General features: G+C 47.8%; 1 long non-coding RNA gene across 2 annotated transcripts; it reads right to left on the bottom strand.

Annotated features, from left to right (window-relative positions):
- Nucleotides 1–987: 987 nt before the first annotated feature.
- Nucleotides 988–24754, bottom strand: LOC147122572 (uncharacterized). 2 transcript variants are annotated; one of them, XR_015080864.1, is made up of 3 exons: nt 24479–24754; nt 15637–15809; nt 988–1143 (listed from the first exon to the last, which is right to left on the bottom strand). It is a non-coding gene; the product is annotated as an uncharacterized LOC147122572 (long non-coding RNA). The 2 variants fall into 2 exon arrangements; XR_015080867.1 differs by having other exon boundaries at nt 15637–15850.
- Between the last annotated feature and the right edge of the window lie 604 nt (nt 24755–25358).

A 25358-nucleotide genomic window follows, 5' to 3' on the forward strand; every position in this document is an offset into this window, starting at 1 on the left:
TAAGCAGAATACCCCTCTAGGTCCTATTAATAAGTGACACTGCTTGGCCAATCAGTAGTTGCTGGAGTACTGTGGACCTGACTGGCTCAGGTAACAAGTCTGACCTGAAGGTTTGACCCAGTTATGATTTTCCATTGTTTGATGTATCATCTTGGAGTCAAAGAGACCCTGCATACTACCCCTTCTATCCACCGGAGGATGGTCACTAGTTGGTCAGTAGTTTGTGGGCTGAGATAGGAACAGGAGTAGGCCATTCAGCCCCTCCAAGCTTCTGCCATTCAATTAGATCATGGCTGTTTGGTATCTTAACTCCATCTTACTCCCCTTTGTTCCATAACCCTTAATACCCTTGCCTAACAAAAACCTATCACTCAGTTTTGAAATTTTCCAGTTTTCATCTCTCTCTCTCTTTCATTGCACCTAGGAACTGAGTGTTCCCCAAGTGCAACCAAGAAGAAAGAACAAACTTGTAATCCTTTCAGATCCTCAGGATGTCCCAAAGCATTTCACAGCTGTTTAATTACTTTTGCAGTGTAGTTACTGCAGTTTTGTAGGCAAATGCAGCAGTCAATTTGCAGACCGCAAGGTCCCACACACAGCAATGAGATGAATGACCAGTTATTCTGTTTTTGGTTAAGGGACAACTCCACTACTCTTCTTCAAATAGTGCCATAGGATCTTTTACATTCACCCAAGAGACAGGACAAGGCTTCATTTTAACATCTCATCTGAAAGATAGTATAGCACTCCTTCAGTACTGCACTAGATTATGTGCTCAAGTCTTGGAGTGGGGCTTGAAACCACAACCTTCTCACTCGGGGGCAAGAATCTACCAACTGAGCCAAGGCTGACATTGTGAGGTAAATGTGCCCTCTAGTCTTATGCCCTGAAGAGAAGAAAAGATATTGAGTAAAAATGTGCAAATACAACACAAATTATTACAGCTGTTGTGTTTAAACTGGGACACTGCATACTCGATAACAAAGGTACTGCAAAGGTAAAATTCTTTATTAATCAAATGTCATTTGATAATCAGTTGACTTATGCTCCCTAGATATCAGCATTGGAAAAAAAACTGAAGCTGTTTCACTCATACCTTCGCAAGTGAGAGGGGATTCAGTTTTCTGTCATCACGTATATGAGCTGGAAAATAAAACCAATGAATGGCGGAAGAAACTTAATTCAGACAACTGCAAGGTGATATGCATTGGGAGGAAAAGTGAGCATCACAAGTATGCGCTGGATGGCACATATATAGGGAAAAGAACCATCACTTAACATGCCAACTCACTGTGGCACAGCAAGGAACAAAGCAAAGAGAATGCTAAATTATTGTCAGGTCAGTTATGTATAGGTTGGCAGATGTCATGTTAACACTGTATGGTGCCCTCCATCACTGATTACTTACTCTGGTCCAGCATTAATGGTAGCTCTCTGGAACTCTCCCTCCTTAAGTATCTCTGCCTAGTCACCTCCCTCCCTGCTTTCAATAACTTCCTTAAGCCACTCTTTACTATGTTTTTGATTCCCCCCCCCAACCATGCCTCCTCCTTCTCCTCTTCCCCCCACCCCCCGGCTCAGTGTCACTCACTATCCATCACCCAGTAAAGTGCTCTGAGACATCTTTATGTCCATTATGGAAATGTGAGTTGTTGGTCAGACAGTACCTTGAGTAATGTGTTCAGTTTTGATGAGCAGGGCATTAGGGAAGCATTTAAACCATGGAAGTGGTATATAGAAGTCTAATCCCTAGGTTAAAGGATGGAGTTTCCAGAAAAGACTGGAGCAACTGGTACTCTAGCCTTGAAAGAATGTGACTGACTGCAGACCTTATAGATAATCAAGCAACGTAGCTAAGGCAAATCTGGAGCATTGCTCCAAGATAAGCCAAGACACTCGGACAAGGAAGTATAGGTTAAATCCAGTGAGAGGGCAATTTAGGGTAGATGTGAGGAAGAACCTCTTCATACAAAAAGTAATCAACACTTGGAATGGTCTTTTGAATAAGGTATGTTTAAGTTGCAATTAGATGATGGGACTGGTCTGAAAGGTTTTTTTATTCCGAGTTAAGGTGAGTCAAATTGCCACCCTCATATCTATCTATCTACATAGAAACATAGAAGATAGGAGCAGGAGTAGGCCTTTCAGCCCTTCGAGCCTGCTCCGCCATTCAATGAGATCATGGCTGATCATCCAAATTCAGTACCCTGTCCCTGCCTTCTCCCCATATCCCTTGATCCCTTTAGCCTCAAGAAATATATCCAACTCTTTCTTGAATATATTTAATGAACTGGCCTCCACCGCCCTCTGTGGCAGAGAATTCCACAGGTTCACCATTCTCTGGGTGAAGAAGTTCCTCCTCATTTCAGTCCTAAATGGCTTACCCCTTAGCCTTAGACTATGACCCCTGGTTCTGGACTCCCCGGCCATCATAAACATCCTTCCTGCATCTAGTCTGTCCAGACCTGACAGAATTTTATAGGTTTCGATGAGATCCCCTCTCAATCTTCTAAACTCCAGTGAGTATAAGCCCAATCGACACAATCTCTCCTCATACGTCATTCCTGCCATCCCAGGTATCAGCCTGGTGAATCTTCGCTGCACTCCCTCCATGGCAAGAACGTCCTTCCTCAGGTAAGGTGACCAAAACTGCACACAATACTCAAGGTGCGGTCTCACCAAGGCCCTGTACAACTGTAGCAAGACATCCTTGTTCCTGTACTCGAACCCTCTTGCTACGAAGGCCAACATACCATTTGCCTTCTTAACCGCCTGCTGCACCTGCATGCTTACCTTCAGCAACTGGTGCACAATAACACCCAGGTCTCTTTGCACGTCCCCTTCTCCCAATCTATTGCCATTCAAATAATAATCTGCCTTCCTGTTTTTGCCACCAAAGTGGATAACCTCACATTTATCCACATTATAGTGCATTTGCCATGTTTCTGCCCAATCACCCAACCTGTCCAAATCGTACTGGAGTTTCACGACATCCTCCTCACAGCTTACCCTCCCACCCAGCTTTGTGTCGTCTGCAAATTTGGAGATATTACATCCAATTCCCTCGTCCAGATCATTAATATATATTGTGAACAGCTGGGGTCCAAGGACCGATCCTTGCGGTACCCCACTAGTCACTGCCTGCCACTTGGAAAACGACCCGTTTATTCCAACTCTTTGCTTTCTGTCCGCCAACCAGTTCTCTATCCAAGTCAATACCTTGCCCCCAATCCCATGTGCCTTAATTTTGCACGCTAATCTCTTATGTGGGACCTTATCGAAAGCCTTCTGAAAGTCCAAATACACCACATCCACTGGTTCTCCCTTATTTATTTTACCAGTTACATCCTCAAAAAATTCCAGTAGATTAGTCAAGCATGATTTACCTTTTGTAAATCCATGTTGACTTTGTCCGATCCTGTCACTGCTTTCCAAGTGCTCTGCTATTACATCTTTTATAATAGACTCCAGCATTTTCCCCACTATCGATGTCAGGTTTACCAGTCTATAATTCCCCGCTTTTTCTCTACCACCTTTTTTGAATAGTGGGGTAACATTAGCTACCCTCCAATCCATGGGTACCGTTCCAGAGTCTATCGAGTTCTGGAAGATGACCAGCAATGCATTGACTATCTCTAGGGCCACTTCCTTAAGTACCCTGGGATGTAGACCATCAGGCCCTGGGGATTTATCGGCCTTCAGTCCCATCAATTTTCCTAACACCGTTTCCCTACAAATACTGATTTCTTTCAGTTCCTCCCTTTTCATCAGACCCTATGTTCCCCGACATCTCTGGGAGGTTATTTGTGGCCTCCTTTGTGAAGACTCTCTATCCATCCATCATCTAATGAGTTCATCTGGAAGACGGCATTCAGTGGTTTGGTAAAAATCTAAGTCTGTTGGACATGCAGGCCTAGAAATTCACTATAGCCCTGTTTGGGGCGCCAGCCTCGCCAGGGCGCTAAAAGTAGCGCCCTGGAAGCAGTTGCGGCCGCCCGCCGGAAATTCAGTTTGCGCGCCCCAGGGGGAAGCGCGGCGCTACTGGAGGCGCCCCGTATCCCTCTTGGGGCGCTGCGACTGAATATCGCTGCGCAACGTGCCGCAGCACCACACGCTGCGGCATGGTGCGCTGCGGTACTGCAGGCCTTCCTCCCCTTCTTAAAGGGGTGGGGCCTTGTGCAGCGCGATCGAGGATCGCGAGTGCCAGCAAAAGAGCCCGACACCGAGGAGAAGTGCCGGGCTCTTGGAATGCAGTCGGCACTCCGTGGGGGGGGAGGGGTGCTCAGGAGGCCGGGGACGTCAGTGCGAAGAGGTGCTGGCAGGCGGCCAGAAAAAAAAATGGCCGCCCCGCACCTCCTTTAATTAGTGCCTCTACCGCCGCAGGTAGGCCCCCCTGAACTGGTCGCAAATAGCGCCCGGCATTAAAGCAGGGGGCGCATCTAAATATCGCGATCGGGGCATTAGCGGGGCGCTGCGCACACCGATGACTTCATCGGTAGCGGCACAGCGCTAACGGCTAGCGCCGCCATTGGCGTCCCGCTGAATTTAGCGGGAGATGTGGCCAGTGGCTTCCGACCCACTTAGCGCCCTCTTAAGGCACTAACGGGTGGCGCAGCCCACTGAATTTCTAGGCCGCAGTGTTTTCAATGGGCATCTAGGGAGACATTCCTCATTAGGTCATTTAAAAAAGGCAATCTTAGTCAACCCATGAGATTTTATCTAACTGACAACAAGATTGAAAATGAAAGCAACATGAAGCTAAACATAACTTAAGGACTAACTGAAACACACTTAGTTACTAGCTCCTGGAATGCACTGCAATCTGGTGCAGAGACTGCAGAGCCAGATAAACTATACGATACAGAAGTACAGTGTGATAGATACCGAGCCTTACATAGAGGCCTATAGTCTATGGCAGGGGACGCAGGTGAACTTTCAAAGCTCAAATTTTGTGAAAAGAAAACTTTATTTGACATAGAACTACAAGTGTTAAAGGAATAGAAACAGAAAATGCTGGAAATACACAGCATATCTGTAAAGATATGGCATTTCCGGTGCGTACCATTCATCCGATGGTGTTCAGGTCCTGGTTCAGCCTCAGCAGCTGCATGCTGATATCCTACCAGCAGCCCAAGGTAAATTCCTGATTAAACAAATAAAGGGATATGGACCTGATGCCCTATGGCTCAGATGTCTAAACTGCACAGACTAAGAATGCCCCAGCTTCAAACCCCAGTCTCCGCTGAGCTAGGAGATCTCGGCCAGAGCATTGATAAGGGTGCTGTAAGTTTTAGTATTCCTGGGTTAGAATTCCGATTCCTGGCTCTGCTGGAAGTACGTGTCTGTGTAAGTTGGCTGAAGACAGGCTTGGGATTAGTTATGATATTTCCCATGGTCAAACAGCCTATTGACACTCAATATGAATAATGACCACTTGGGTGTAGTACTGGGGGGCCTGTGGACCAGAAGGGGAGGGAAACTGCAAACAAGTAAAATAAAGAAAATTAAGTGGGTGGATGGTGTATATAGCCCTAAACAGTGGGTGAACCAGACGAGCTTCCTAACCTGTTCTTGTTCCTATCTTCTCATGTACTTGCCTCTAATATTTCCATGTTTTATTCAGTACAGGATATAGTTGATTTTGTCAGACTTCAAGGCATAGATGGGAAAGACTGATGACAATGGGAGAGTTTCAAAAAATAAATGGAACATTTTGCTTCACCTCCCGCAGGAATTGGTCTGAGGCTCCTCCTGAACTATTTTCCATGAGGGTGGGTTGTGCATTGAGATGACGGCCGTAAAGTCCACTTTCCTACTTTATGGTATTTATTATTATTATTTTTTTATTCATTGATGGGATGTGGGCGTCGCTGGCTGGCTAGGCCTGCATTTAGTGCCCATCCCTAATTGCCCTTGAGAAGATGGTGGTGAGCCGCCTTCTTGAACTGCTGCAGTCCATATGGTGTAGGTACACCCACAATGCTGTTAGGAAGGGAGTTCCAGGATTTTGGCCCAGCGACAGTGAAGGAACGGCGATACAGGTCCAAGTCAGGATGGTGTGTGGCTTGGAGGGGAACTTGTAGGTGGTGATGTTCCCATGCGTCTGCTGCCCTTGTCCTTCTAAGTGGTAGAGGTCGCGGGTTTGGAAGGTGCTGTTGAAGGAGCTTTGGCGAGTTGCTGCAGTGCATCTTGTAGATGGTACACACTGCAGCCACAGTGCGCCGGTGGTGGAGGGAGTGAATGTTGAAGGTGGTGGATGGAGTGCCAATCAAGCAGGCTGCTTTATCCTGAATGGTGTCGAGCTTCTTAAGTGTTGTTGGAGCTGCACTCATCCAGGCAAGTGGAGAGTATTCCATCACACTCCTGACTTGTGCCTTGTAGATGGTGGAAAGGCTTTGGGGAGTCAGGAGGTGAGACACTCGCCGCAGAATTCCCAGCCTCTGGCCTGCTCTTGTAGCCACAGTATTTATATGGCTGGTCCAGTTCAGTTTCTGATCAATGGTAACCCCCAGGATGTTGATAGTGGGGGATTCAGCGATGGTAATGCCACTGAATGTCAAGGGGAGATGGTTAGAGTCTCGCTTGTTGGAGATGGTCATTGCCTGGCACTTGTGTGGTGCGAATGTTACTTGCCACTTGTCAGCCCAAGTCTGAATGTTGTCCAGGTCTTGCTGCATATGGACACGGACTGCATCAGTATCTGACGAGTCTCGAATGGTGCTGAACAGTATGCAATCATCAGCGAACATCCCCACTTCTGACCTTATGATGGAGGGAAGGTCATTGATGAAACAGCTGAAGATGGTTGGGCCTAGCACACTGCCCTGAGGAACTCCTGCAGTGATGTCATGTGATTGAGATGAATGACCTCCAACAACCTTTGTGTTATCTTGGCCTGTTCCCCTTTCCCTGAGGCCCATATAATTTCAGGCAACCATCTCCCTCACTTCTGGCAGCATGTATCAGGACATCCATAAGAGTAGCTCACAGTGGATCTCTCTCTCTCTCTCTCTCTCTCTCTCTCTCTCTTTCCCCCCCCCCCCCCCCCAAAGGGTAAGCACCTGGCCTCCGCTTGCACTTTTCTCCAGTGGCAAAGTTAGGATCAGCAACTCACTGGGACGGCAATGATGGGCACAATCCCATGTCCTACAAAGCTGGTGCAGCACATCGGAATGCTGATGCTGTCTTGTGCTTTTATATTTAACCAAGGCTTTTAACATAAAGTTAGGCAAGTCTTTCTCCATTTTGAGATCACTTCTTCGGTCGTTGCTGCTGAGTAATGCTGTAATCTGTCATCACTCAAGTCAAGCACAAAAACAAACAGTAAAAGCGAGTTTCAGTAGAAGGTCATCAAACAGAAGTGCAAACTGAGGACATACTGTAAGTGGAAAAATATTAGCACAAAGAATATTTTCCACATCCAGAGGCTGCAAAGTACTTTGGTGCAAAGTTAATTTTGCTCAGACAAAAATTGTGTACTGCGCTAAATTTAAATTTGTGGTAACTTTAAATAAGTGAATATAGCTAAATTTATTTGACTGGAAAAAATTGCTGATTCACAACAGTGCTTCTTTCCACTTTACAATGTCTTTCTCTCTTTTTTTGCTACCAACAGCTGTTTCAGTAACTAGAAAGGCCACTGCAAAGCATTACTGGATTTCTCAAATGAATGGAAACCTCCAGAAGCCTCCTCCGTGGACAGGAATTTCATTGTCCGCTGAATGGACCGATTTGTCCAGCTTTGAAAGAAGGAGCCAGCACTTGGGTAAAACGGCCCGATTGTTTCACCTGTCGTGAGTGGCCAAAAACTTTTGTCCGCCCTTTATTTCAGTCCTCCTTCCTGAAGACATTGATTTATGTTGGGGTACAGTTCCATACCCACTGCCACTCCTAAAATTTCTTACCTTTGAAAGCGAGTTTTGCTTTCACCTATTCATTTGGTTCAGTGAGAGGTATCCTACTGTAGTGGAATATTACGAGGTAGAAATTGGAACTCGTTGCATCCATTTTACGGACATAAAATGGGCACAATGAGGCCCAATTTCAGGGGTATACATCCTGTGTCCCAAGGATGCCTGTAAAACGTCCGACCCGAAATTGGGTCTGGCCACTTTTCAGGCACCTGCGGCGGCTGCCTAAAACAGGGGTTAGGCCCCTTGCCGACGCTAATGAGGGGCTATACGTCTGTTTTACAACCTGTCTGTGAAATTGAACTGCCATGTGTGGAGCAAGCGTCGGGCCTGCTCTACTCTGGTTTTCTAGTTGTGGATGTGGCCTAGCCAGAGGCTGCCACTAAGTTTAATTTTGTTTAAAATTAATGTGAAGCCAGGAGGAGCAGGAATGCTCTTCCCAACTCCACAGCACTCCTGTCGGCCACAATTGGCCCCCATCCCACTGACCCCCTGCGGGACATACCCGACGGCCGCTGCCACCCAAAATGCCTGTGGAGGCACGACAGGTGCGATTATTTAGATGAGGCCTGAGGACCAATTTCTCGCAATCCTCAAGTCTCCGTCTTTGGGCACAGGGATCGTTCCCTGCAACCATTTGGTGCCTGAAAACTGGCCTTTGTGAATTTCAGGGCCATCATATCTGCCTCTGTAGGAACCAGAGTAGAGGCAGATATGTCACAAAGGCAGAAAGTTAATATACAAAGTAAGGGGCAGAGAAAGTCCCCATTACACCCCTTGTAACATCACATTATAACAATCGGTTTCAATAAACCCAAAGCTAGTACGGTATAAAACATTTGTATGTATAAATTGAGGGAATGCTGTTCATGTAGGGCAAAGTATTATGGACAGGGGCTCAAATGGCCAATGGATGCAATCAATCATCCCTTGTAGTTGGGGAAAGCTAAATTTTGGAGACTGCTATCTGCGATAGACAACATGGACTCCCCCAGGAATCTGCACAATGACTTAAACTTAAACTGTAACTGCTAACCTTTTGTTTAAACTGGTAATAATTTGAAATGGAAGACAATGTATAAAATGTTGGCACTGATAGAATCCACAGGCGAGGGTCTTTATTCTCATCTGTCTAAAAGCTGGGCCCATCCATTCATGATTCATGTGCTTCAAAGTGAATACAATCCTGCCCAAAATAGATCAGATTGCCACTAAATTGTTTCTGTTAGTCAATCATCTGCCCCCTCTTGCCCCTATCTGGTTTTGATCTGGGCAAAAGGTCAAGTATTAGCTGGCAAAATTGCCACCAGCCCAAATATAGGGCCTGATGATATTTTCCATCATCATACTTTTGCTAATAGATGACCAATATTCTCCTGTCGGAACTAAATTTATCTGCTATTTATTGAAAAGCCAAGTAATGTAATTAGACATTTTGTACCCTAGTCATAAATCCTGAACAGTTCAGTGTGGTAACTCCTATTTACTAGGAGTGCCAATATGCATAGTTCATGCTCCCTGAACCTTTTATAAATAATGGCCCAGAAATTCCGTTCGCAGCCCTCCCGCGGGCGGAGGGCTGGGATTTTGAAAAATCTCCGCCTGGACCGGAGGGCTCCCGGGAGGCGCAGAATTCCGTTGCTGTGCCTCTTCAAACTGCCGGCCCGCGTATCCCAGGGGCACAGGTAGTTCGCAGCATCCCTGGGGTCACGTGGGCCATGGGGAGCCAATCAGAGCAGGGAATCTCCATTCATAGATTTGACAGGAAGACCTGTCAAATCTATGAATAGAGATCGGCCCCAAAACATCAGTAAAACTTCAAATACATTTTTTTTTAAATCACATTTTTAAAATGACTATAAATTACATAAATTAACTATTTTAAACAATTTAAATTTTTGAAAAAAATAAAGTTTTTAACGGGGCTAAAAATAAACTTACCTTTAAACTATTTTAAAATGATAAATCAGTGGGACTGAAGCAACTGTTGAAAAAAACGGAAGTTTCAGCCAGTACGCGCCGCCTCTCCGGCGCAGGCATTTGTCCTGTGAAGCCCTTTCTTTGAAGAATGGAAGTTCCGGTTTCCAGCGCATGCGCAGTGCATAAAACCGGCACTTCCGTTGGCCCTACAGGTGAGTACACAGCGTGTACACACCCGTAGGGAACGGAATTTCTGGGCCAATGCTTAGTCACCTGAACCAACCACCGATATGCACGAGACCACACACACACACACACACACAATCTCAAGCTGACTTTTCTTAGGGAAATATCACGGTAATGTTCTGCTCATCAGCATGTGCCATAATATTGTGCAATAATAATTGTAGAGAATTCCAAAGTTACTTTGTGAACTCTGAAGATTTTTGTTTAATTTGAGACCTTTTGAGTACGAATTAAGGATTTCAGGCAAATAACTGAGAAACAACGTCCCAGTGCTAAAATGGATTTAAGGTTACCCTTTTAATCTCTCATTTGTGACTGATCCCATTCCAGAGACTTGAGCACAAAAATCTAGGCTGACACTCCAGTGCAGTACTGAGAGAGTGCTGTACTGTCGGAGGTGCCGTCCTTTGGATGAGACGTTAAACCGAGGCCCTGTCTACTCTAGTGGACGTAAAAGATTCCATGGCACTATTTCAAAGAAGAGGTGTAGAAGATTATGATGGGTTTGGATAGGCTAGATGGGGAAAGGTCGTTCCCACTAGTTGATGGTACAAGGACTAGGGGACGCAGATTTAAGGTTTTGGGCAAGAGATACAGGGGGGACGTGAGAGAACTTTTTAATGCAGCGAGTGGTGAGGACCTGGAACTCGCTGCCGACGGAAGTGGTGGAAATGGAGACACTCAATATTTTCAAGGGGAGACTGGATAGGCATGTGAGGGAAATAAACTTGCAGGGCTACGGGGATAGAGCGGGGGAATGGGACTGACTCGATTGCTCTGCAGAGAGCCGGCACGGACTCAATGGGCTGAATGGCCTCCTTCTGTGCCATTATGAAAAAAAAGTGCAGGAGAGTTATCCCCGGTGTCCTAGCCAATATTAATCCCTCAATCAACATCACAAGAAAACTGATTATCTGGTCATTATCACATTGCTGTTTGTGGGAGCTTGCTGTGCGCAAATTGGCTGCCGCGTTTCCTACATTACAACAGTGACTACACTTCAAAAAAGTACTTCATTGGTTGTAAAGTGCTTTGGGACGGCCTGAGGTCGTGAAAGGCGCTGTATAAACAGGCAAATCATCTTAATTGTAACAATAAAAATGTGTGCAGTGACTGCAATTCACTTGCATTTGTTTGGTTATCCATTTGTCTTTTAAGCATATACTTACTGGTACATTAAATGATGTCTTGTTGAGTATTTAGGCGCATGTCAGATGAGTCAGGCGGTGGCTTCTGTTTATTGAATCAGCAGGACATAATGAGCTTAACATCAATTTCTTGAGAGAACTGGGACAGTAACAAATAGCTGGTGTTATGCATGACAATTACTGTCATCAAAAGCACGCAGAAATAGCCCTGCCCCACGACCCAAGGGTCTGCAGCACTGACTACGTGACAGGCAGGAGGGAGGAGAAGGAAGAGACAACATTTGTGTTTTGTTTCCACCAGCCTGTTGTAATGTTGGCTGTGTTTTTGCAAGAGGTCAGCTCCTTCCTAATGTTGCCAAACTCTTGGCTACTGGTCGGCAACTTGGGTTTCCAGTTGCTTCCGCGTTGCTGGCTGAACCTGTTTAAACAAGTGAAAAACTGGAGGCCAGTAAACAGATGGGGGCTAACGAAGCCCCATCCTCCTTGCAGTCCACTCTATCCTGCTAACCCATCTTGCTCATTACTACACCAATATCAACAGAATCTTCATCTGCACCGTCCTGATGTTTTTTCTGAGTGGTGAAAGAAGCCCTGTTGCACAACCACAAGTGCTTTTCAGACAGACCAACTGTTCAACTTGTCAACATCCTCAAAAGGGAAAAAGGTAAGGCACAGGTCATCATGTTGCATATCTTTCTCTAGTTTCCTCTAGCAGGAGAGTCATCCCCAGTGTCCTGGACAATATTTATCCCTCAATCAACATTACTAAAACAGATTATCTGGTCATTATCACATTGCTGTTTGTGGGAGCTTGCTGTGCACAAATTGGCTGCCGCGTTTCCTACATTACAACAGTGACTACACTTCAAAAGTACTTCATTGGCTGTAAAACGCTTTGGGATGCCCGGTGGTCGTGAAAGGCGCTATATAAATGCAAGTGGCCCTAGAAATAGTAGATGCATTGCTGATCATCTTCCAACATTCGATGGAATCTGGAACAGTACCCATGGATTGGAGGATAGCTAATGTTACCCCACTATTCAAAAAAGGTGGTAGAGAGAAAACGGGGAATTACAGACCGGTAAGCCTGACATCGGTAGTGGGGAAAATGCTAGAGTCCATTATAAAAGATGTAATAGCAGAGCACTTGGAAAACAGTGACAGGATCGGACAAAGTCAACACGGATTTACAAAAGGTAAATCGTGCTTGACTAATCTACTGGAATTTTTTGAGGATGTAACTGGTAAAATAGATAAGGGAGAACCAGTGGATGTGGTGTATTTGGACTTTCAGAAGGCTTTCAATAAGGTCCCGCATAAGAGATTAGCGTGTAAAGTTAAGGCACATGGGATTGGGGACAAGGTATTGACTTGGATAGAGAACTGGTTGGCAGACAGAAAGCAAAGAGTTGGAATAAACGGGTCTTTTTCCGAGCGGCAGGCAGTGACTAGTGGGGTACCGCAGGGATCGGTCCTTGGACCCCAGCTATTCACAATATATATTAATGATCTAGACAAGGGAACTAGATGTGATATCTCCAAGTTTGCAGACGACACAAAGCTGGGTGGGCGTGTATGCTGTGAGGAGGATGCCAAGAAACTCCAGGTTGATTTGGACAGGTTGGGTGATTGGGCAGAAGCATGGCAGATGCAATATAACGTGGATAAATGTGAGGTTATCCACTTTGGTGGCAAAAACAGGAAGGCAGATTATTATCTGAATGGCAATAAATTGGGAGAAGGGGAAGTGCAACGAGACCTGGGTGTCCTTGTGCACCAGTCGCTGAAGGTAAGCATGCAGGTGCAGCAGGCGGTTAAGAAGGCAAATGGTATGTTGGCCTTCGTAGCGAGAGGGTTTGAGTACAGGAACAAGGATGTCTTGCTGCAGTTGTACAGGGCCTTGGTGAGACCACATCTTGAGTATTGTGTGCAGTTTTGGTCACCTTACCTGAGGAAGGGCGTTCTTGCCATGGAGGGAGTGCAGCGAAGATTCACCAGGCTGATACCTGGGATGGCAGGAATGACGTATGAGGAGAGATTGGGTCGACTGGGTTTATACTCGCTGGAGTTTAGAAGAATGAGAGGGGATCTCATTGAAACTTATAAAATTCTGACAGGACTGGACAGACTAGATGCAGGAAGGATGTTCCCGATGGTCGGGGAGTCCAGAACCAGGGGTCACAGTCTAAGGATAAGGTGTAAGCCATTTAGGACAGAAATGAGGAGGAATTTCTTCACCCAGAGAGTGGTGAAACTGTGGAATTCTCTACCACAGAAGGCAGTTGAGGCCAATTCATTAAATATATTCAAGGAGTTGGATATATTTCTTACGGCTAAAGGGATCAAGGAGTATGGGGAGGAAGCAGGGACAGGGTACTGAATTTGGATGATCAGCCATGATCGCATTGAATGGCGGAGCAGGCTCGAGGGGCCGAATGACCTACTCCTGCTCCTATCTTCTATGTTTCTATGTTAAGTCTTCCTTCTCTCCTATCTCCCCATATGCCCTCTACGAGCTCATCTTGTACACGAGACCCTCCTCCTGCTCCCTTGGTCCTATTCCCACTAAACTGTTGACCACCCAACTTCCCTTCCTGACCCCCATGTTAGCTGATAGTGTTAACAGTTCTCTCTCCTCAGGTACTGTCCCCCTCCCCTTCAAATCTGTCGTCATCACCCCTCTGCTCAAAAAACAAACCCTTGACCCCTCTGTCCTTGCAAACTACCACCCCATCTCCAACCTCCCTTTCCTCTCAAGTCCTTGAACATGCTGCCGCCTCCCAAGTCCGTGCCCATCTTTCCCAGAACTCCATGTTCGAATCCCTCCAATCAGAATTCTGCCCTGCCACAGTACTGAAACGGATCTTATCAAAGTTACAAATGACATCCTATGTGACTGTGACCATTGTAAACTATCCCTCCTCGTCTTTCTCAACCTGTTTGACCCCGAGGTGCGCTTCTGACCATATATCTGAGCCATCACTAAGGCCACCTATTTCCACCTCCGTAACATCACCACAGCCAGTGCGGGGGGGGGGGCGTGAAATGGAGCTGATGTAGAAGTTCAACCATGATCTTATTGAATGACGGAGCAGGCTCGATGGGCCATATGGCCTACTCATGCTCCCATTTCTTATGTTCTTATCAAATGCCTTCTGGAAGTCTCTACAGACAACATCCATAGACACTCCCCTATCCATCATGTTAGCGACCTCAAGAAATTTACCTAGATTAGTCAGAGATGACCTACATCTCACTTGCTGCCCATTGGCTGCCTTTATAACGGGGCTTCTTCGGGAATCCAGGCTGCATCCTGGGCCTGGACCCTCGTGGGACACACAACCACCAATCGGCAACCTGGTACACCTGGGGCATACGGCCACCGTTGATCTGTTGGGTCCCTATAAGACCCATGGGGCACGGGATCTCCCGGTGTTGGGAGTTCCTGCCCTGGGCCACTCTTCTGCCACTGGGTCAGGCCAAGGCTCCGTCCATTATAAAGTCCATTGAATCCCCGACATAAGGAAGATCCATCTAGTCTGGGAGTTACAGTAGGATTTTTTTACTCCAGTTTATTCCAGTGCCAATCTATGTCCAGCAAATGGGAAGCTTGTTACAGCATGGGGCAAAGTGGTGAGTGGTATTTCCATCTCCCTGTTTGTAATACTGAGACAGCTTCATTTTTGCTGCATGCAATGGGAAGGTAGGTGTTGGTCCATCAGAAGTGGACATTCTTTGCAGTGGGTTTCATGAAAGGTTGATTGCCCTGATAGCACTTGCGAAATGGTGTTGAAGAGATGTAACAGACAACAAAAAATCCAAATGGGGATGAGGGGGAATAAACCCTTCTGTCCTCAGCACAACTAAAGTTCAGGAGCCCCTCTTCCTGTTGAGTGTTGGCCTTAGCTCAGTTAGTAGCACTCTTGTCTCTAAGTTATGCCCCACTCCAGGAATTGAACACATAACCTAACCTGACACTTGTAAAAATACTGAGATCCCATGTAAAAAAAAAAAAAATTGAATTACTCACTGTAAATTGGTAACCCTGAATTATGGGCATTTGAGTGCTTCTATTGCACTGTTCTGTTACTACATAGCGCCACCCACTGACTATAATCCACCCAAATAAGAAATACAGAGGCTGAAATTGCACTGATATGAAGGTAATAAAGTGTTCATTACTAATATGAAATTCAATTTCTTACTATTTCATCAAAGATTTTAATCCATTTAAATTAAATGTGCCAATAAGTTTAGAAAGCGGATGGAGGAATTCCACATGAACACTTTGTTACTAATACTGCACAGAGCAATTCAGTCCAATCGAATGTTGAAGCGGACAAGAACACACGCATAGAATGAGAAAAGCCATTTGAACCAATTCACAGAGGATGTATAATCTGTCTCCTCACCTGAAGGAAAGATCTTCAAAATTCGACCCTGTCCATTCCCCACGACGATGGCCAAGCACTCTTCCATCATTCAGACTTTGCCAGGGGCTTTCCAAGGAGGATGTTTTCCTGGTTCAAGCAGCAGCGGATCCTTTCCCATGGAGTAACTCGATCATCCATTCCCATACTTATCCCTGTATAATCCCATTCATAAGAACTCCATTTCAGTAGCAGGCTAGAAATTTTTACGGGCAAGGGGAGTTAAAGTTTTGTATGGCATGTCAGTGCTGGCATATAGAACATTTGTTCAATTTGGTCACAAAGTATTAGCATCAAATCCATTTAAATTAAATGTGCCAATAAGTTTAAAAAGCGGATGGAGGAATTCCACATGAACGCTTTGTTACTAATACTGCACAGAGCAATTCAGTCCAATCGAATTTTGAAGCATACATGCCTGGATGAGTGCCGCTCCAACAATACTCAAGAAGCTTGACACAATCCAAGACAAAGAAGCCTGCTTGATTGGCACCACATCCACCACCTTAAACATTCACTCCCTCCACCACCGGTGTACCGTGGCTGCAGTGTGTACCATCTACAAGATGCACTGCAGCAACTCGCCAAGGCTTCTTCGGCAGCACCTCCCAAACCCACGACCTCTACCACCTAGAAGGACAAGGGCAGCAGGCGCATGGGAACACCACCAAGTTCCCCTCCAAGTCACACACCATCCTGACTTGGAAGTATATTGCCGTTCCTTCATCGTCGCTGGGTCAAAATCCTGGAACTCCCTCCCTAACGGCACTGTGGGAGTACCTTCACCACAAGGACTGCAGTGGTTTAAGAAGGCCACCACCTAAGGTGGTGGATGGGGTGCCAATCAAGCGGGCTGCTTTGTCTTGGATGGTGTCGAGCTTCTTGAGTGTTGTTGCACCACCACCATCTCAAAAGCAACTAGGGATGAGCAATAAATGTTGGCCTTGCCAACAACGCCCACATCCCTTTTGTGTTATTAGTTGGTATGATTGCACTAGGATGACCGTGAGTGTGAGGGGCGGCGAGTGAGATGGGAATGTGATCATGTAGATAGAGAGGGATGGGTGGATTTGCAAGGTATGTTGGTGTGAGTAAGGATGTGCAGGAGAAGGGTAGGGAAGGCAGTGTGATGGGGATGTGATGAGAGGCACAGCAGGATGAAGTTGAGTGTGGCTTTGTACAAACATTTCCTGATCTAATGAGATCATTGAAAGGTTTGCGGCACTGCACCCAGGTCCTCCTGACCACATCCCTGCTTGTGACCTCCTCTGCAATCTGCAACCAGGCTGTTTTGGTCTCCTGGGGAGGTCTCTTTCGCCCATCGGAAGGTCAGAGGACCTCCCTTCGTCCTCTGACTGCCCCCATAAGCATGTGGAGGGAGTCATCAGAGAACCTGGGTGCAGCCCTCTACCTCTGTGCAGTCATTGTCAGTGTTTGCAGCACTCCAATGATGTAGTGCACTGACAGCACTATGTTAGATTAAATTTAAAATCTATTGTGGCCATGGGCCCTTTAAATATCCCGGCTGAAAATGCGTCATGAATGACGTCACCAGACCCGCTCCATCTAATTGGGCCGGGTAACGTGTGGGTGGGCTTAATAGGCCCCATTAAGGTAAGTTCATTTTCAATAGCAGGATGGAGTCATCAGTGGGGTCGCACTGGACCCGCCGAGGTAGGCAAAATTCCAACAACAACAACTAATTGTATTTATATAGCGTCTTTAAAGTAGTAAAACGTCCCAAGGCACTTCACAGGAGTATTAAAAGACAACAAATTTGACACCGATCTTCATGAGGAGAAATTAAGGCAGGTGACCAAAAGCTTTGTCAAAGAGGTAGGTTTTAAGGAGCGTCTTAAAGGAGGAAAGAGAGGTAGAGCGGCGGAGAGATTTAGGCAGGGAATTCCAGAGCTTAGGGCCTAGGCAACAGAAGGCACGGCCACCAATGGTTGTGCGATTATAATCAGGGATGCTCAAGAGGGCAGAATTAGAGGAGCACGGATATCTCGGGGTGGGGGGGGGGTGGTGGTTGGGGTTGTGAGGCAGTTGGGATTGTGGGGCTGAAGACGATTACAGAGATAGGGAAGGATGAGGCCATGGAGGGATTTGAAAACAAGGATGAGAATTTTGAAATCGAGGCATTGCTTAACCAGGAGCCAATGTAGGTCAGCGAGCTTGCGGTGATGGGTGAACGGGATTTGGTGCGAACACGGGCAGCCGAGTTTTGGATGACCTCAAGTTTATGTAGGGTAGAATGTGGAAGGCCAGCCAGGAGTGCGTTGGAATAGTCAAGTCTAGAGGTAATAAAGGCGCGGATGAGGGTGTCAGCAGCGGATGAGCTGAGACGGGTGATGTTACGGAGGTGGAAATAGTCGTTCTTAGTTATGCTGTGGATATGTGGTGTGAAGCTCATTTCAGGGTCAAATATGACGTCACGGACACTGCCCGCACCAGACCCGCCGAGGTAGGCAAAATTCCGGCCAGGAAGTTATTCTATTGGTGTAAAGGAGGGAGGATAAAACAAAAATAAAAATAGAAAGATTGCAAGATTGAAAGAGAGAAAAAATTAAACTAGAAAGATTAGCTGACCTTGAACAGACCAGACTACAGCATTTTCTTCCCTGTGTTGGCTTTTTTTTATTCATTCACTTGATGTGAGTGTCACTGGCAAGGCCAACATTTATTGCCCATTCCTAATTGCCATTGAGAAGCCGCCTTCTTGAACCGCTGCAGTCCGTGTGGTGAAGGTACTCCCACAGTGCTGTTAGGGAGGAGGGTGTTCCTGGATTTTGACCCAGTGATGATGAAGGAACGGCGATATACTTCCAAGTCAGGATGGTGCGTGACTTGGAGGGGAACTTGGAGGTGGTGGTGTTCCCATGCGCCTGCTGCCCTTGTCCTTCTAGGTGGTAGAATTCACGGGTTTGGGAGGTGCTGTACTCACATCTCTGAGTCAGAAGATTATGGGTCAAGTCCCTCTCCAGAGAGTAGGGCACATAACCTAGGGTGACACTTCAGTGCAGTACTGAAGGAGTGCTGAACTATTGGAGATGCCGTCTTTCAGCTGAGGTGTTCAACTGGGCCCCATCCACCTTTTCAAATGGATGCAAAAGATCTCTTGCCACTTTTCAAAGAAGAGTAGGTGAATTTTCCTGGATTTATCTCTCAATAAACACCACCAAAATTTAACTAATTGCAGTTTGTGTGCAAATTGGCTGAGTACTATCAAATTTAGCTCCTCACAAAATTATTTTAATTTAATATTGTATAATTTTTTTTAAAGGGCTGGTAAGTTTAAATTACATTCTATGCTGCAAACAGATTTTGCTACAAGGCATAGCATTTTAGTTTTTATCCCCTCTGTTTTCCACAGCATATGTATTTTCCCAGCACCCCACAAGAGGTACATGGACTGATTTAATGTGCTGCTCTTGAAGCTACTACTTTTATTTTAAAGGTCTCTGCCTCTCCTAATCTCTGCACTGCTCATTTCCCTGTACATCTCTTTTAACTATTCAAAAAAGTTATTAAAAAAAAAATCTTTTTTTAATTCATTGATGGGATGTGGGCATCGCTGGCTAGGCCTGCATTTAGTGCCCGTCCATCGGAGCTGATCGAGCGTGGTCAAAGCTTCGATGCTGGGGATGTTGGCCTGAGCGAGAACACTGACGTTGGTGCGCCTATCCTGCCAATGGATTTGCAGGATCTTGCGGAGGCAGCGTTGGTGGTACCTCTCCAGTGCTTTGAGGTGCCTGCTGTACATGGTCCATGTCTCTGAAGCATACAGGAGGGCAGGTATCACTACTGCTCTGTAGACCATGAGCTTGGTTTGAGGTCTTGGTCTTCAAACACTCTCTTCCTCAGGCTCCACTGGCACACTGAAGGCGGTGTTGGACTTTGTCATCGACATCTGCCCTTGTTGACAGTAGGCTCCCGAGGTATGGAAAGTGGTCCACGTTGTCCAAGGCCTCATCATGGATTTTGATCATCGGGGAGCAGTACTGTGTGGCGGGGGCAGGTTGGTAGAGGAACTTTGTCTTACGGATGTTTAGTGTAAGGCCCATTCTCGTACGCTTCGGTGAAGGAGTTGACGATGGTTTGGAGTTCGACCTCTGAGTGTGCGCAGACGCAAGCATCGTCTGCACACTGTAATTACCTCCCAAAGAAAAACAATTTCTGTGACAACTTTAACAATCATGATATCATAGAAACAGAACGATTTTATTAATTGCTTTTCTTTATTCTCTTTTCCTCCTCCTTTGTCTGTGTTTCTTTGCCCAGAGGGCAATCTGCTCTGACCCTCTGCTAAATCAACTGTTGAGCACTGTGAAGGACAATTTGTTCACTGATTTTCCCTTATCCTAGTACGGAAGTCCTTCATGTTCTGTGTCTCTCCACTCAATGGACTGAGTGATATAAGAAAAATGACCATGTGAGACTGGGTCTTGTGAAAACATTGGCCGGGATACTCTTCAGACATGTGAGGACAATTCTATGGACTGAGTTTTAAAAAAAAGGGCGCCTTTCTGCCCTCATATATGTGACTGGAAATAAGTCGAATGAATCATACCAAATTAAATGGAGGTTCGGATTATGGGGGAGAAATTCAGTTGTTAGCGCCAGCCGCTAGCGCCTTAAGAGGGCGATAAGTGGGGCGCGAAGCGGCTAGCGCCCGGGCGCGGCGCGAACTGTGCCTCTCGCGAAATTGAGCGGACATTTAGCGGCGGCGCAAAACCACAACACCCACTCAGCTGCGCGCGCAGATCCTGACGTCATTTCATGGTGCAACACCCTTGGTGCGCCCTGAACCGGAACTTCAGTGGCGCCCCCCTTTCCGCCTGGCACTCGCAGCGACTGGTTGAGTGGAACGGTTCCCAGTCGCTGAGGGGGCACTATTTAAAGGGGGCTCTTCCTGCCTTCTTAGTGGTAGCCATTTTTGGACCACTCCTGTGTGAGAGAGAGAGAGAGATTTGCAGAGACAAAGGGAGAGAGCTTTCTGCATTGACTCCGTGCTCGCACAGGTACTTCTGGCTTCAGCCCAGAGCTTTGCAGTTGGATTGATTTTTCAGTGCCATAGCCTTGAGTGGCCACATATAATGGGGGCTGCAATGGGTGGAAACGTTGGGTTTCTCCATTGCATTGAGAGGGCTCAGAGACGCCGAGAGAGAGTGCCAATCATGGCCAGACGGAGGAGGGCCAACAGGCGTCGGCACAGGAGGCCTTACCCTCCCAGGGTATACCGCCAGCAGTTCTCATACCTCAACATGTCTGAGGAGCAGTGTATTCGGAGGCTTCGATTCAGAAGGGAGGTGGTCACTGAGATCTGCCACCTGCTTCAGACAGATCTGCAGCCTCAGCTAAGGAGCAGGACATCTCTGTCGGTGGCAGTGAAGGTGACAGTGGCTCTCAACTTCTATGCCACCGGCTCCTTCCAATCTGCTACTGGGGACATTGCCAATGTATCCCAGTTCGCGGTGCATTGCTGCATCCACCAAGTCACGAATGCCCTCTTCAAAAGGAGACGTCAGTACATTTCCTACCCCATGACCCTGGACAAGCAGCAGGAGCGCGCAATGGGATTTGCAAGGATAGCGGGCTTCCCCATGGTCCAGGGCGCCATTGACTGCACGCATGTGGCTTTGCGGGCGCCTCTAGAGAATGCCGAGGATTACCGCAACCGGAAGGGGTTCCATTCGTTGAAAGTGCAGTTGGTGTGTGACCACAGATAGCTGATGCTAGCTGTCAATGCCCGCTTTCCAGGCAGCAGCCACGACGCCTTCATCCTGCGCCAGACTTCTGTGGCAGACCTTTTCAAAGCCCCGGCTCACCCAGGAGGCTGGCTTCTCGGGGACAAGGGCTATCCTTTGTGCACCTGGCTGATGACCCCGCTCCGTGCGCTCAGCACCCCTGCTGAAGAGTGATACAATGACAGCCATCAAGCGACCAGGAACATCATTGAGCACATAATCAGCGTGCTAAAGCAACGGTTCCGCTGTCTGGACCATTCCGCACTCGCCTGAGTGAGTCTCCCATTTCGTTGTAGTGTGCTGCATGCTGCACAACCTGGCTATCCTCAGGACTCAGCCACCGCCAGCAGATATTGGAAGACCACCAGGGGAGGAGGAGGAGCACCAAGACGGGAGGGAGGTACAAAGTGCAAGGGCCGTCCGTCAATGGCTTATTGCAAGTCGGTTCTAGGCCCCCTCTGAGGGAATGGCTTGTGCCATTGAAAGAACATGAATGGAACTGGTCCGCAAACCCTTAGCCGGTCAAGGCAACAAATAGTTCAAAGTGCAAACATGCACAACCTGAATAAAGACAATTATTTATTTAACAAACTCTGTGCCCTTCCCGCATGACAAACAAATACAGAGAAACCCCCCAAAAAACAGGCAGACACATAACTGGCTCTCTCAACCTGGAGACAATGAACAAAAGAGTTAACCAAAAATGACCATGATCCTCGGCCTTCACAAAAAAACCACAGCATTTTGCCACCCCCCCTACTTTTTGGCCTGCGAGGGTGATCTGCTTCGCTTGCGAGATTGGCCCCTTCCCACCCTGCAGCTCCTCTGCAATGGGACCCCAGTGGCTGCAGCAAGGCTGGGGGAAGGCTGCTGAGTGTCAGACAGTGAGTCGGCAGATGCCCTTAGGGGACGGCCTGGACCAGCTCGGGGCCTGGAGGGCCCGGCTGCTGACTGCTCCAACTCTGCTTGGGCGGCAGCAGTCTGTCGTACGGGTGGTGGCAGCTGCAGTGGAGGAGTGACAGTGTTGGCAGCAAGAATGCTACCAACCTGACAGAGCACAGGCACTCCCTGGTCGGACGAGACACTGGCACTCGCACGGGGCAGCACTGAAGCATGCGCAGCAATCTGCTGAAGCACAGACTGCTGGCCTGCTGCGGCGCGGCGAGGGCCCCGGCGAATCCTGCCCGATCCAGCGAGGGTGGCAGCAGTCAGTGCTCGTGTGGCCCTAATCTGTGTCTGCATCAGACCAGCCACTGACTGCTTGGCACGACTAAGCACTTGCGTGGAAGCCGCCTGTGCTGCACCGAAGTCCTGCAGACTCCTTGCCTGTGCTGCACCGAAGTCCTGCAGACTCCTTGCCTGTGCTGCACCGAAGTCCTGCAGACTCCTTGGCTGTGCTGCCCCGAATTCCTGTACACTCCTTGCCAGTGACTCTATGGAGTCAGGCATCCTTGCCACTGCAGCCATGAGCTCAGTGTGCCTGTGCTCCGCCTGGGCGCCCATTTCAGCGAGGAGCCGCACCTCCTCTGCGCTCACTGTAGCAGGACTGCAGGCCAGACTCTCCTCCCGGGGAGAAGGCCGCCGAGCTTCCCTACACCACCCCCACCTGCTGCAGCCCGCTGGGCCCCGGAGCTTCACCCTCCTCAGACCCTTCCCCCCTGCTCCCCTCCAGGGAAGACGTGTCCCCATTATGGCCATGGGCTGCCTCGACTGAGGGTGGCACTGATGGTCCGGCTTCCTCTTCCTCCTCCTCGCCTTCAGAATCACTCACAGTGGCAGCTTGAGGGCCTGCCTCCTCGCCTGGGGAATCAGCATCTGAAAGCAGGGAGGTACAAGAGTTGCTTTAGTGTGAGGACAGGGCGGCAGCGAGGGAGGCATGAGTGCTGCAATGCACTGCATTGGTTCGAGAGTGGCAAAGGATGTTGGCGTGAGGCACAAGTGGAAAGAGAGAGGTCAAAAAGGTGATGACCTTACCATTGCTGTCCAGAACGGGGTCGGCATCTCCAGTGGCGGCGGGGCCAATCATCCGGCCTGCCATAATCCGTTCCACTCGCTGCTCCAGATCGCTGAGGTCTTTAAGTTCAGGACGGCCTCCCCCGGTCCGTTGCTGCTGCCTCCTATTGTGCGCCAGCTTGCCCTGCAAGAGAAAGGACGGGCTCTCAGTACAGTGTGAAGCCCTGATCTTGGCTGCACTGCCTCCCATGGTGGAATAGCCCTTACAGTGTCCAGCCCTGATCTTGGCTGCACTGCCTCCCATGGTGGAATAGCCCTTACAGTGTCAAGCCCTGATCTTGGCTGCACTGCCTCCCATGGTGGAATAGTGTGTAAAGTGGTGAATGTGCATGTGAGTTTCATGAGAGGCCCATAGGTGTTGGATGAGGGCTGAGCATTGGGGCTTTCAGGACCCTTTGGCCATAAAGTGAGGTGCACATGCAGGGATTAAGAGGATACTGGAAAGCGTACTCACCCTGACAACCCAAGTGAGGTCGTTGAACTTCTTCCTGCATTGCGTTGGGGTCCTAGGTACCATGCTGCTGGAGGTCACTCTGTGTGCCACCTCCCTCCAAGCTTTTCGATATTCGTTGGGCAGCAGCCTCCTGCCACTGTCCGGAAACAGGATAGGTCGCCTGCGCTCCACTGCGCCAACCAGAACCTTCAGGGCCCCCTCACTGAAGCGCTGCGCTCGCTCCCTGGCCCTCTCCATGGTCGTAGGCGTTACAATGTCGCAGCAGGTCTGTCCAGGCCGAGAATCAGGGCTCCAATGTGCAGGGCGTGGCTGCAAGCCAAATCGACCCTCCCCCTTTAAGAGGTGACCGGCGCCAGCGTGTCTGCCTGCAATCGCTAACTGGCCGCACCTGTGCTGCGCCCGCCCTCGGTGGTAGCGCCTCGCCTCTCCGGCTTAGCGCCTTAGGATAGTCGTGCAGAGCCTGCTTTAGCGCAGCAAGAACCTCTTGGGGCGAAGCAACTCAATTTCGCTGAAGGTGGCACTAATTTGCGCCGGGCGCTAAATTTAGCGCACGCTCGATTGTAGCACCCCAAACATGGCGATACTGAATTTCTAGGCCTATAAACCTTACCTGTATTGCATGAAAGCCTCTTCATTGCTGTTGTCTTTTCCATTTTGATTTCTTTTTTTCCCCCCATGGGTCGACTTGTTTGTATGGGAGAGCGGTTGACAAAAATGGAACTGTTTCTGATGTTTGCCAGCTTGATTCAGTCCTTTGTATTTCAGATGCCAGAAGATGTAGCTAATCATCAATGGAGGGCAAATTTGGCCTTGCATTGGCTCCTAATCCACCTTTCAAAACGTTAATGGAACTGTCTGGCCAATGATGGGAATTCTTGGAAACAGATCTGTTAGTATGAGAAAGTGGATATTTCAGCATTTTAATATGAAATATTACTGAAGTGATGAGAGCACCAAGGGGCATTACAAAGAATCTGCATAAATTAAACTGGCCAAAATATTTGACACATTGCCTCCCAAAGCTAAAGGACTTGTATTAGTTTGCAGTGTTAATCCCTCTACACTGGATTTCTAGAAGTCTGTGGACCAAAATATTCATTTCAGAAATTTGTTGACTTACAATGTAGTCTTTTAATGGTTTTTTTCAAACCAGTTACCCCTTATCTGTAAACAGTCCTTCTCCTGCAGTGATTTCTCCTCTTACCCCACATCATCACCTTCAATGTGTGTGGTCCTCTCCTATTCCCCATGTTGCCTCTCAGTGACATAATCCTATAATCATGGGGGCAGCTTCCATATATAAGCTGATGATGCCTCTCCACTACCATCCTAGGCACCATGACTGCTGCTGGACTGTCGGATTAACTCTCCCTCCAGTTAAACATTGCCAAGATCAACACCATCCTGTTCGGTTCTCGCCAGAAACTGCACTCTCTTTCCCAATTCCACCTTCCGCCCCATCTGCTCAGTCAGTCTGAGCACAATGGTGC

This window comes from Somniosus microcephalus, chromosome 2 (assembly GCF_052327205.1).
Source record: "Somniosus microcephalus isolate GS21.2 chromosome 2, FLI_Smic_1.0, whole genome shotgun sequence".
NCBI lineage: Eukaryota > Metazoa > Chordata > Chondrichthyes > Squaliformes > Somniosidae > Somniosus > Somniosus microcephalus.